General features: G+C 42.7%; 1 pseudogene; it reads left to right on the forward strand.

The window, feature by feature from the left end:
- Window positions 1–11,429: 11,429 nt before the first annotated feature.
- Window positions 11,430–12,662, forward strand: part of LOC102856860 — an 11,447-nt pseudogene continuing 10,214 nt past the window's right edge.

The raw sequence follows: 12,662 nt of genomic DNA on the forward strand, positions 1-12,662 counted from the left end.
GATGAAAGGAAGTTGAACAAACGATTAGAAGGGGCAGCTCAAGAAGAATACAATATTATGATGAAATGTACAAAGAACTTGATTAGAATATCAAAAGGGAAGAGCACACTTTCCATTTCTAAAGGAGAAAAAACTGAAAACTAAATCCAAATTCAAACCTAGAATTATAATATAGAAGGAGTTTATGGGCAAAATACTGAATGATACAGGAAGCATTAAAACAAAATGAAAGTCATACATGGAATTGCTGTACCCCAAAGCATATTAACAATTTCAGAAAGCAGAATACTATCAAGAATCAATAGGATGAAAAGAAGATATCAAAGTCTGACTCATGTTCTAGCACATTTTCAGTTTAATAGATTATGACAAATTACCTTTAAAAGTGTTGTAACATATACACAAGCTTTTTGTGTAAACCCATTTACTCAAACTTTTTTCAAGACAGGATATTGTATTTTTTTGTGAACCATGAAGTCAGAACTGATTCGTAGCTTGACCCTCCAGCAGGCTTTTAGAGGCGGTAAATCCTAAGGGAGTTGATTGTCCATTAAGTAGCTAGTGAATTCAAACCAAGCACCTCTGCAGTGCAGCTCTTTACCACTAGTTCACCAGAACTCATTTAGACAGGATATTAAGTACAGAGAATGTCTTGTCTTCATAATTAAGGATAATTTTTCTTGGATTTATTTATATTGTAAATATCATATTTTAATTTTTTTAAAAAATAGTATAAATAAGATACAGAGTTACTGTACCAAAAAGAGTTGGCTGACCCAGAAGAATTTCAAGAAACAACATATGAACAAGAGGCAATGGTGATGAAGGAGAAAGTGTAGGCTGCTCTGAAGAACTTGGGAAAAAATAAAGTCCCAAGAATTGATAGAATACCAATTGATGTATTTCTACAAACAGATGCTTCCCTGGACATGATCATCAGGTTATGCCAAGAAATCTGGAATAAACTACCTGGCTAACTAACTGGAAGAGTTCCATATTTATTCCCATTCCAAAAAAAAAAAAAATTAAAGTTACCTGACAAAATGTGGAAATTATTGAACAATATCACTCATATCACACACAAGAAAAAATCTGCTGAAGATAATTCAGAAATTACTGGAACAGTACATTGACAGAAAAACCAGAAATACAAGCTGGCCTTAGAAGAGACTGTAGCACCTGAGACATTATGTCAGATGGATCCTGGAGAAAGTTTAAAAAGTACCAGAGGGATATCTATCTGTATTTCACTGACTATGCAAAGGCACTTGACTGTAGATCACAACAAATTGTGATTAACCTTGAGGAGAATGGAAATTTCAGAACAATTGATTGTGTTTATGTGAAATCTAAACTTGGACCAGGCAGTAGTCCTCAAAACAGAGCACTTTATGGTTCAAAGTCAGGAAAAAGAGTACATCAGGGATGTGCCCTGTTTCCATACCTTTTAAATCTTTTAGATCATTCTGAAGGGTGACCTTTATGAGGAGGAATGTGACATCAAGATTGGAGGACGACTTACCAACAACCTGTTATGCAGATGACACAACCTTGCTTATTGAAACTGAAGAGGACCTGAAGTGCTTGCTTGCTGCCAAAAGTCAAGGACTGTATTTCAATATGGATTGAAGTGAAATATCAAGTAGACAAAGATTCTCACCATTGGGACAATTAGTAGCACCATTATAGGTGGAGATGAGATTGATGTTGTTAACAGGTACAGCTTGCTCGACTGAACAATCAACACTTTTGGCATCAGCAATTAGGTAATCAAAAGGTGAATTGCATCAGGTAAATCTACTGTCAGGGACCTTTCCAGAGTACTGAGAAGCAACAATTTCAGTCTAGAGACCAAAATGTGCCTGATTCAGTCCATGGTCATTGAAATTACTTTGCTATGCATCAGAGAGCTGAATAATGACTAAGGATGATAGAAAAAGAAAATATGCCTTCAAATTGTTTTGCTGGAGAAAAGTCTTGAAGACAACATGGATCACCAAGACAACAAATAGGTCTTTCTTGGAAAGGGTGAAACCAAGTTTGTCCTTGTTGTTTTTGATATGTGCCATTGAGTCACTTGTGACACATAGTGACCCTATGTACAACAGCTCTAAACTCTGCTCTGTCCTGTGACAATCTCATTGTCTCCAATACACTCATCCCAATAGCCCCAGTCACCAAATCAATCCACCTCCCAGAGGACCTTCCCCTCCTGTGCCTGCCCTCCACCCTCCTAAGCATGATGTCTTTCTCCAAGAATCAGTCTCTCCTTACAACATGACCAAAGTATGTCAGACAAAGTCTCAGAATCCTTGCCTCCAAGGAGCAGCCTGGTTTAACCCTCTCCAGGATGAATCTGTTTGTTTTCTTAACAGTCCATGGTACCCTCAGCACTCTTCTCCAACACCAAAGCTCAAAAGCATCAATTCTCCTTCTATCCTTCCTGGTCATTGTCCAGTTCTCTGAGGCATAACAAGTGATGGCAAAGACCATGGCCTATACCAGATGCACCTTAGTCTCCAGAGACACACTGTTGCTCTTCAATCCTTCTCACCCGGGGTCTCCCTCGCCTGCTCTGTCCCTCCACCTTTCTGAGCATGATGTCCTTTTCCAAGGATAGGACAAAATTTTGAAGCTCCATCTCACATACTTTAAGCATGTGGCCAAGAGGGACTTATCCTTGGAGAAGAACATCAGGCTCAGAAAGGTGGACAGACAGAACAGGTGAGGAAGACCCCGGGTGAGAAGGATTGATACAAGAACTGGGGCACTGTGGTAGGTGTGTCACAGTCAGTGAGACTGGCTCAGAACAGGGGAGTCTTCAGAGATGCTACTATATATAGCGTCTCTATGAGCAACTTGACAACACTTAACAAATCGAATATAAATTTTCTGACATACTTTTGAGGACATAATCTTTATAGTAATACAACAATAAGTAAACTCTTTGCTCTAAAGTTGATTCCAATTTAGCAGCTGCAAATGTTTTCCGTATGGTTTCCTTAATTTTAGTTTTAATGGAAGCAAATTCCAAGGCTTTTATTCTTCAGTATTCCTGGGGGACTGAGAATACTAATTTTTAGTTAGCATTCAGGTGTGAATTGTTTTTACCTCTAGGGACCTAATGAATCCAATTGTTATGTGTTAAGGAGTATTTTGTAATACTATGGTGATTCGTAATACTATGGTGATTCCATGTTATAGAGTAGAATTGTCTTGTAGGGTTTTCTTTGCTTTAAAGTTTATGGAAGCACATAACTGAAAGGTCCAAACTCCCTACAAAGTCCAGAAGCAACCCCAGGCAAATGCATAGCAAATATACATTATTCAAAATGCACACTTTGATGAAAGTGAGCTGGGGTTCAGTTGGGGTCAACACCAAACAAAGCTGATTGGTTGAGGGTAGTCACAGCAGTTTCAATAGTCTAGGGCCAAAAAAAAAAAAAAAAATTAAAAAAAAAATAGTCTAGGGCCATTTTCCATTATTTAAGCACTCCCTGTTTTATCTCCTGGGGTGTTTCATAAAACCACATTTGGGGGTAAATTTTAATTATTTCCCACTTCCTATAACACAGGGACATATTTGATTAGGATCAGAAGGTCAACAAAATGGAATAGCTTTGGTTTTCAACCTTATAATAGCTAGGTCTTTTCTGCTGCAAATCAGGCCATGAGTTGGAAACTTGGACTTTTACTTAGCAGCTTAGCATTAACCATCTAACATCCAGGACTCCTTTGCAAAACAAAACAAACAAACAAAAAATACCCAAAAGAAAGAAACCAAGAGCATTAACCAGCCCCAAAACAAACCAAGCCAAACCACCCTCACACTCATTGTTATAGAGTGAGATGTTATTCATAGCTGATATACAGAAGATTTCTTGGAGGCTGAAATCACCAGGATGAAATTACTCATTTTTCTGGCAAACAACTCTTGGTGGATTCAAACTGCCACAAAATTCTCACCTTTCAGTTTCATTGCAACTGTAATGTAAAACAGGTACAAAAATCAAAAGCAAGCAAAGAAGCTTTTTATTCAGAGCTCTCTGGCAAAGCTCACTGTCCCAGGCCAGAGAGGGGCAGCCAACAAAGGGCAGGGAAGTTGCACATGGGGTGGAGGTGAGCTGCCTTTTAACCACTCAATGGTAAGAGGCTATCTTTTGGGAGAGGAAGTTGTTGTGCAGCTGGCTGATTGGTAGTGGCTGCTGGCAATGTTGGACAATGGCTGATGACACTGTTAGGTTATAGCTGCTGACACTGTTGGGCATCTCTTGACAGAGGTAGTGGTCATGAAGCTCACTGATTGTTTGTAGCTATTGTAATAAACGTTGTTTCCTGGGATTCAGTGAATCAACCCTGCAGGCCTAACATCCCAGATTTTTGGTTGTATAGAGAGTGGCATATTCTATCTGGCTGCTTCCTACTGAGACGTATTGTCATGGTGATGGGGAAGAAAGGCTGGTGTCACTGTCCATTTGCCAGCAATGGACAGTGACACCTGATGGGGTTAAGCACGACAGAGACCCACAACCCTGGGAGCCATCGAGAGAGTCAATCCAGCTCAACTTTATTGGGGGCTGCAGAGCACTTATATATAAGTAAATAGGAAGATAGAATAGGGTGGGCTTGCAGACGTGGGACATGCAGATTGGATAGGAGAACCTCAGCCTCATGCAGACCACTCCCAGCTCAACAGATGTGGCCGCTATCTTCCCAGGTGGCAAGCTTTCTCAAGCCAGTAACGCCAAACACAGGAGAGCTTTCCCTTCCCCGTAATAAAGGCCTTTGGGAAGCTTGCACTTATCCAGAGCTAGATGGTCTGTCCTGGCCAGATGCCCTCCTTTCCTCCCCAACATTCCCCAACAGGCTGGGAGACAGCTCCCGGGGCTGCTGAGCATAAGAATGGAGTAACATTTGGTTAACTACAACACAAGAAATTGCACAGATATGAGTTTGCAAGAATTTTAGTAGGCCTGGTGCTACTAAAAGAAAACAACAGACCAACTAGCCAAGTAATTAATGGTGATTGCCACCACCCTGGTTGAATCTTGATGGTGTCTTTCCTCTGTTGTAACTCATCTCAGAGTTGGGTGATAAATACATGGATAAGGGGAAGATGTGTTGACAGTTTTATAGTGTATTAGTACACCAAAAGAATCTACCAGGGGTAGCGTGTAAAACTGAAGACACTAATAAAGAAGTATTACAAGCAGATGACGGGGGGTGGCATTTGAGACATAGCAAAAGTAATATTGTAGTCAGGGTATTGCCAAAAGAAGGAAAGAAGAGGAGGAAGAGGATGACATGCATTCCTCACCCAACTCTGAGTTGAGTTACAACAGAGGAAAGACACCATTAGGATCCAACCATGGTGGTGACAATCACTATTAATTACTTGGCAGAAGCAAGTGAAATCTCAAGCAGGGGTGAATGGTCCAGGAAAGCACAAAGAAAAGAATCATTGATACTGTCAATATTTTTATGATTAAGAAGTTTAAGCCCTTACAGGTTAGCAGAACCAGGAAAAGGGTTAAGGAGTATGAGGGGTTAAGATTGAATGTAAAGAAGAGTCCTGCTGGAGGATATCTTCTGATATATTAACTAGCTTTTAAATATTTTCTGGTATTACCCAGGTGTATACTCAAAAGATTATGAAGGTAGCTGATGGGTATGAATCTTGGTACCAGTTATACAGTTTAGTTTCTACCCCCTGTACCCAACTGCTATCCCAGGAATCATAGATGATAAGTACCCACCTGCTATCCCAGGGGTCTTAGATGATAAGCAACATGGCTGATTCTAAATCTTTGAGCACAAGTTTTGGGTTTGAGATTGTGTCATACTTACCTTCATTGATTAAATGGATTTTACAAGATGAATAATCTTAGGTTTCTGGCCATTATTTGTAATAATCATGTATTTGGTCATAAAGGAAGCAGATAGCTGGAACTGAAGACCCTAGAGTTAAGGATTTTAAGGAATGGTAGTACTTGAGGCTAATGCTGATGGGAGTTTGCCATCTTTCTGGCTGACAATCAGCTGTAGTTTCATAATGACTGTGGGTGGTGGTATCTTTATTCCAGGATTCCTGGCGGTAGAACCTCCACACGTAAACAGTGGTTTTACTTGAACTCATCTGAGGAAGTAAGAGGGGAAGGATGAGAGTAAGAAGAAGAGTCAGTTGGAGTTTTAGTGAGCCGTAAATGAGTGGGGCACAATTGAGTTGATTTCCAGTTAGAGTCAGGTGCAGATTCTTCTGATGACTGTTTGAGGCTGGAGACGATACCACAATGAGATACCTCAAGACCGAGTTTGGTCAACTGGCCCTTGAGAAGGCCATTTGTCCATCCTACTTTTCCAGAGGAATGGAGATGGTACAGTATGTGTAGTTTCCAGATGATGTTGAGCGTTGTCAGCACTTGCTGAACAACCTGTGAGATAAAAGGTGGGCCATTGTCAGATTGGATGTGAGTGGGTAAGCCAAAGCAAGGGAGAATTTGTTCAATTACAGTTGATGTGACTACATGAGCAGTTTTGCAGACAGTGGGGAATGCTTTGATCCATCCTGAAAAGGTTAGGAGATAATGCCACTTTTTGCGTCTAGGCATACAAGTGATGTATGTTTGTCAGTTGAGACCAGATAGATCCTCTCATTTGGTTGGTAGAGAACTGGTGCTTAAGACCACCCTGGGATAAAACTTTAGAGCAGATAGAGCAGAGAGAGTGGGCTAGTTTGTATTTTTCCAGCGATAGGATAGAAAATAGAGGTTGGAGAAGTATGGAAGAATTTTATGACCAATATGGAGTGATATTGGTAAGGAGAGAGGTAAACTGGGATTTAAGAAGAACAATTTTATCACTAAGCCGTGGCATTTGCTTTGGCATTACCTATGGTGACAGGATCAGAGAAGGACAATAGCAGTGTACAATAGTTACCTCAGTAAGGAGGAGAAGAGCTTTCAGTAATTTAGAGATTAAGGTAGGATTGACAACAGGGGATCCCTTGGTGGTAAGAAAGCCCCACTCTTTCCAAATAGCAGGGTGGCAATGTGCTATTAAGAAAGCATATTTTGAGTCAGTATATATTGTGGTGTGTTTCCCTTTGGCTAAGATGAGGGCTATTAGTTCAGCTTTTTGAGATGTTGTATCATCTGGGAGACTGCCTGCTTCTAGTGTAAAAAAATGTGTGAGTTACAATGGCATAAGCTGCATGGCTGTGTTCATCTGTGCCTACTACTGAGCTACCATCTACAAACAATATCGTATCAGGGTCAGCTAAAGGAGTATCAGTAAGGTATTTGCAGGGGTAAGGCAGTGTATCAATTACTTCAGGACAAGAGTGGGATGCAGCAAGAATATTGAAGGGGAGAAGGGAATCTAGGTAAAGGAGGGGTGAAATCTGTATAGAGACAAAAGGGGCTTTGATGAAAAGCAGGTGAAAGTTATGGAGATGAGATGGCCTGAAAAAGTATAGAGATTGGAGGTTAAAAACTCTGCCAGCCTATGAGATGAGAAGACAGTGATAGGTTGAGAGAGGGTGAGCTTGAGGGTTTCTTTGGTGAGTTCCATGGCTGCCCCTATGGCCCAAAGGCAGAGTTTCCAATCTTGGATAGTTGTGTCTAGATTTTGGATAAATATACCACGGGGCAGTAGATTGGGCTTACTAGTTGCACTAGAACTCCTACTTCATTCCCACACTTTTCATCACTGAAAAGGTGAAAGGGTTGATTTGAATTAGGAAGAGATAGTGGAGAAGCAATGATAAGTAGATCATGAAGAGTGCAGAAGGCTTTTTGGACTAGCGATGGACAGGTGAGGGGGCCAACAGGTGTTTCTTTAGCTGCTGCATATAATGGCTGGGCTAGGGTTGCAAAATCCTATGGCAGAAAAAGCCTACCAGGCCTAAGAAGGAAAGTATCTGAGCTGCTGACTCTGGTGGCTGTAATGCATGAATGGCTGATTTGAGGTCAGTGCTCAGAGCTTTAGAGGAAGGAGTGAGTAAGATTACTAAATAGGTAACTTCAGAGGAAGAGATTTGCACGTTAGCAGGAGAGACACTGTAACTCTTTTCTCCAAGGAAATTCAGAAGTTTAGCTGTAATTTCTTGTGATAGGGCCAATGAAGGGCTACAGAGAAGCAGGTCATCAACATATTTCAATACAATACTAGGAGATAAAAGATAGGAGGTCACAGCTCACAGATTGTTCAAAGTGGGACTATCTTGTAACCCCTGGGGGAGGACTGTCCACATCAGTTGTTCTGTGAGGGTGTTGGGGTCATTCCAGGTGAAGGCAAACAAAAAGTAGAATTCAGGATGTAAAGGAATGGTAAAGAAGAAATCCTTAAGATAAAGGACTGTGAAAGGGGTAGTTTCAGGAGGTATATGGTAAAGCAAGGTGTAGGGGTTAGGGATTACTGGGTGGATGGGGAGGACAGACTCATTAATAAAGTGTAGGCCCCGGACACGCCTGTAAGTGCCTAAGGGTTTGAGTACCACCAAGATGGGAGTGTTACTTGGGGAGTTGGTAAGTATTAGAAGGCCATGGGTGTTGGGAGGCTACTAATGGCTTTGAGGTATCCCAGAGTACAGGAATAACAATATAAGGAGATAAAGGGGGTTCAGAAGCAGAAGTTGTTGATAGGTGAGAAATTAGCGGGAGAAGATGAGGGAGGGAAAGTCCTGGAAGGAAATAGTGGCATGCTGTTTTAAAATGGGACTGACACTGTGGTTGGGGGAGACTGAAAAAGAAGGGGTAAATCATGTATACTGCATTGAAACAGATGAGGGAGAGAGCTGTTTAAAATAGATATATGATTAGGTATGATAGTCATTACAGGAGTCCATAATGAAGGCTGCATAGTGGAATGGACTTGGGGGGAGGGATTATATAACAATGAAATAATTTTTCTTTCACTTTACAAAGAGAAGAGTGAACTGGGAGGGTTAGTTTGGGCAGGGATAAAAGTGCAACTACGAATGAATGGAAATCCAAAGTCTCTGTAAACTTTCATTAAAAGCCATAAGAATAATAATATAAAAAAAATAATTAAAAAGTGGCATGAAGATTTTGGAGGCTATCTCTACCCAGTAGGGGATAGGGCAGGAGGACATAACTAAAAAAGAGTGTGAAAAAGAGATTTTATCTAACACACATGGAAAGGGAGGAGTCTTGCATAGGCAAGTAGGTTTTCCATCAATTCCCATGACTGTGACCTAGGAAGGAGTTGTGGCAGCTGAGAAGGTGGAGAGGACAGAGAAGGTAGCCCTCGTGTCTATCAAAACAGAAACATACTTACACGCTATCATTACAGTAATCCTGGGCTCAGAAGGGCTAATAGGAGCCCTTGAGTCTGGGCAGCCTCAGTCTTCACCCATTAGGCTAAAGAGCTCAAGAAGAGGGACTGCCAGGTGGCTGTCAGCTTATCCTTAGAGTTGAGGTGCAAAGGATCAGTTTGATACCAGGGGGCAGTCACTTCACCAGTGGCCTGGTTGGTTGCAAGCTAGGCAAGGCTTTGTTGGTGGCTGAGGTGCGGGCATTCCTATGCCCAATGACCTTCTAGGCCCCACTTGAAACACCTCGGTGGAGTAGATCTTGAAGGGAGATTCACTTTTACCTTTTGTTGCCAGCTATAGGGCAGTAAAGTGCTTGGGTCTGAAGAGTTATTTTTTGATGTATCCAAGCCTGTTTTATCACTTCAGCTCTGTCCTCAATGGAATTAAAAACTTTAAAAGTCATGTTTACCAGGTCATGGATGGGCATTTGTGGTCCATCCTCAGCTTTCTAAGTTTTATTCCTTATGTCATGTGCAGACTGTGTTCTGAAATGTATGGCTAAAACAGTAGTTCCTGGTGCAATAGAAGGGTCTAGGCAGGTGTACTGGGCTAGAGCGTCAATTAGTCTATTTAAGAAGACGGTTAGATTCTCTTCTGGTCCTTGTGTTATTTCTTGGAGTTTGTTATAATTAATGACTTTTTGGCTGATGCTTTGCATGTCTCCTAAAAAACACTGAATCATATGGTCACTCCTGCACCTACCTTCTTGGCCGTGGGCTCTGCATCTGGGATAGCTATTGCGTCTACAGACATTGGCTAGTCTGTGAGGTGTTTCTGGTCTGCATATGTGTGGGTAGCTGCTAACATATAGTCATATTTTGTCACGTGTTAGAGTAGAAGTGATGATAATGTGGAGATCATGACAGGCAAGGTTGTGTTAGGTAGTGGAATTCTTTATGGTAAAGAGTGGGATTAGAAGGAAAGGAACTAAAGTGTTTTTCAATAGCAGACAAATCAAAGAGAGAGTAAGGACAGGGACATGAACAACTCCTTCAGTGCGTACAACCTCCTGTAGGGGGCAGAGTAGCTCAGGAGATGAGGAAGGTGGACAGAACTTAGATGGTGGTTCATGAGAACATTCGTGAGAACTAACAGGAGAAGAGAGAGAGTGTATTGAAATGGGAGGAGAAGATTTCAGGTATGGAGGGGTTTGGGGATGAGACAGAGGTGCCATGGGTGCAATTGATTGTATGCGGGGAGAAGCCAAATCCTTAGAAGGATCCAGGTTAGGAGTGTAGAGTCAGTTGTTGGAGGGACATCAGAGGGAGAAGAAGGTTTTTAATTTTTCAGAGTGAGAAACATGCACACAGTGGAACAGGTTGAACAGAGGTCTGGTTGTGAGTGAAAGAACCAAAAGGTCTGGACATGGGGACTTCCAAGTCTGCCTAATTTGTGACATTAGCTGTCTAAGGTCATCAGGATATCAAAGTCTAAAGGGCCATCAGATAGCCAATGGAGATGCTTAATAAGTGGGTAATAAGGCCAAGAAACAGAGCAAAAAAAATCAATTTCTTTTCCTTTATGTCTAAGTGATTTTGTACTTCATGCTAATTAGAATGTACACAGCCTAGTGGTGATTTAGGCACTTCTATCCCATCATCCATCCCATCCCTGAACAACGTGTGCAGGGATGTCAGTGTCTCAACGATCAGTCCACACAAAGAAGAAAAGGTGGAAGGGCAACAAGGAGTTTGGGGTGTCCCAAAAGACAGAAATGGGAATCCATGAAATGGCCATGATTGTGGACAAGGAGCCCAGAGATGGAGCAAAGAAGGAGAGATGGGGGACTACATAGACTTACCAATGGCAGGAGGAGGTTAGACTCCAGAGGGTACCAGTATAAGACAAAGGAGTAGCCCAAGGGTACATGCTCCTCCCGGGTTCAGTGCCATATGCAATGTAAATCAGGAGCAGAAAACAAAAGTAAGCAAAGGAGCCTTTTGTTCAGAGTTCTCAGGTGAGGTTCAGTCTCCCAGGCCAGAGAGTGGCAGCAAAAGTCAGGGAAGTTGCGAGAGCTGACACCTCATCTGCCCCAAGCACAGGTGTTTCCACACAGACACCCCTACAGGTTCACACCCACCACCCCCAGCTCACCATGGATGATGACACTGCTGCACTTGGGGTCGACAAAGCTCCAGCATATGCAAGGTTGGCTTCACAGGCAACGATGCCCCCCGGGCTGTCTTCCCCTCCATCATGGGGTGCCCTTGGCACCAGCGTGTGATGGCGGGCACGGGCCAGAAGGACTCATATATGGGGGATGAAGCCCAGAGCAAGAGAGGCATCCTGACCCTCAAGCACCCCATCGAGCACGGCATTGTCACCAACTGGGATGACATGGAGAAGATCTAGCACCACACCTTCTACAACGAGCTGCGTGTGGTACCCAAAGAGCACCCTGTATTGCTGACGGAGGCCCCCCTGAACCACAAGGCTAACTGGGAGAAGATGACCCAGATTATGTTCGAGATCTTCAAAATCCCTGCCATGTACGTTGCCATCCAGGCCGTGCTGTCCCTGTGTGCCTCTGGCATCGTGATGGATTCCGGCGATGGGATAACCCACACTGTGCCCATCTACAAGGGGTATGCCCTCCCCCATGCCATCCTGCATCTGGAGCTGGCTGGATGGACCCGACTGACTACCTCATGAAAATCCTCACCAAGCAAGGATACAGCTTCACCACCACGGCTGAGAGGGAAATTGTGCATGGCATCAAGAAGAAACTCTGTTACATTGACCTGGACTTTGAACAGGAGATGGCCATGGCGGCTTCGTCGTCCTCCTTGAAGAAGAGCTATGAGCTGCCTGATGGGCAGGTCATCAACATTGGCAATGAGCGTTTTCACTGCCCTGAGGCACTCTTTCAGCCCTCCTTCCTGGGCATGGAATCTTGTGGCATCCATGAAACTGTCTTCAGCTCCATCATGAAGTGTGATGTTGACATCTTCAAGGACATCTATGCCAACACAATGCTGTCAGGCAGGACCACCATGTACCCAGATATCACCTACAGGATGCAGAAGGAGATCACAGAGCTGGCTCCTAGCATGATGAAAGTCAGATCATTGCTCCCCCTGAGCACAAATACTCCATGTGGATCAGTGGCTCCATTCTGGCTTCCCTGTCCACCTTCCAGCAGATGTGGATCAGCAAGCAGCAGTACAAAGAGTCTGGCCCCTCCATTGTCCACCGAAAATGCTTCTATGTGGACTGTTTAGTTGTGTTATACCCTTTCTTGATAAAAAACAAAACAAAACAAAAACCCAACAACAACAACCAAAAAAAAAAAACACAACAACAACCCACAACCAAAAAAACCAAAAAC

Source organism: Elephantulus edwardii, unplaced genomic scaffold (assembly GCF_000299155.1).
Source record: "Elephantulus edwardii isolate Elephantulus edwardi_28Jun2011 unplaced genomic scaffold, EleEdw1.0 scaffold00390, whole genome shotgun sequence".
Taxonomy (NCBI): Eukaryota; Metazoa; Chordata; class Mammalia; order Macroscelidea; family Macroscelididae; genus Elephantulus; species Elephantulus edwardii.